This window comes from Galeopterus variegatus, unplaced genomic scaffold, assembly GCF_000696425.1.
Source record: "Galeopterus variegatus unplaced genomic scaffold, G_variegatus-3.0.2 Scaffold3536, whole genome shotgun sequence".
Lineage (NCBI taxonomy): Eukaryota > Metazoa > Chordata > Mammalia > Dermoptera > Cynocephalidae > Galeopterus > Galeopterus variegatus.
The window spans coordinates 85,697-86,835 of NW_007729647.1; positions in this window are offsets into that span (position 1 = coordinate 85,697).

Genomic DNA, 1,139 nt, shown 5'->3' on the forward strand with positions numbered 1-1,139 from the left:
CGACTAGCGCGGGGGACACGACTGGCCAACAAACAGACTGAGTGAGGGTGCCTGGGTCAATCTGCATGCTGAATATTAGTGGAGCTGAATTTCTTTCTTACTTTTAGGCAGAAATACATATACAGTATATTAAATTCTAGAATGTTCTTCCCACATTCTTTGCTACGCTTGGTGTATGTGAAACCTTCCTTTGGAGGTCAAATCTCACTGGACTGATGGGTCAGCTATGGGTTGGGGTGCTTAAGGGCCTCATTGCCAGCAGGTGAAACTCAGGTCCTTGCCCTCCAAGGTCCTCACCCTACCCTGACAGGGTGGATGCGGAGGTGATGCACTGTACACTCTGCACGGAATCCTGTGGCCCTAGGAATTCCTGTCTCCCTTGGGGCCCAGGGCTGGAACCTCCACCTGGAACCTCTGCTCTCTGCTCTCTGAGAAGCAGCACTGGGTGGACCCCAAGAGCAGGTGCAGACATGCTTCTGATTAGAATACCCTTTTCCTTTCCTACCCCCTTCCTCCCTCATGACAGGCATAGTCAGGCCTCTCAGGAACAGAGTCTGGATTGCTGTAACCAGGGTAAAACATGTGGCCTCGTTTAGCCTTGGGACATAATTTGCTGACTCTTACACCTCAGAATTAGATCTGAAAAGAAAATCAGCCACCTGTATCCACAGACTGGCTGTGGGTTTGGTACTGCTGCCCTGGGGCCTGCTCTGCCTGGGTCTCTCACTCTCCCTGGGGGAGGGGAGGTATAGGGATGCTCTTGGGGTCATCGGTGCCTGTGTCCTACCCCTCGTCCATAGCAGCAATGACTCAAGCTGTTGGAGCGTCTGCCCAGGGGCTGGTCAGGAAAAGGAGATCCCTGGCTAGCTCATGTGTGATCCTGCACGGCCCCGGGCCCAATGTGAGCTCACCAGATGAGCAAGGACTCCTGCTGAGCCTGGCAGGTGAGTAGGAGGACAGGCTGTGCTGTCACACCTGGCTGGACCCCATTGGCATGCCCACTCTTGTCTTCCCTTGTGGAGCTCAGCTGTGTTGTCATTGACTGCATGGGGAAGCCCTTTGTGGCCCATGTGTGGCCGACGAGTGTGGCATCTGTGCAGTACCATGCTGTGTGTTCCCCAAATTCAAACTCTTTTTCC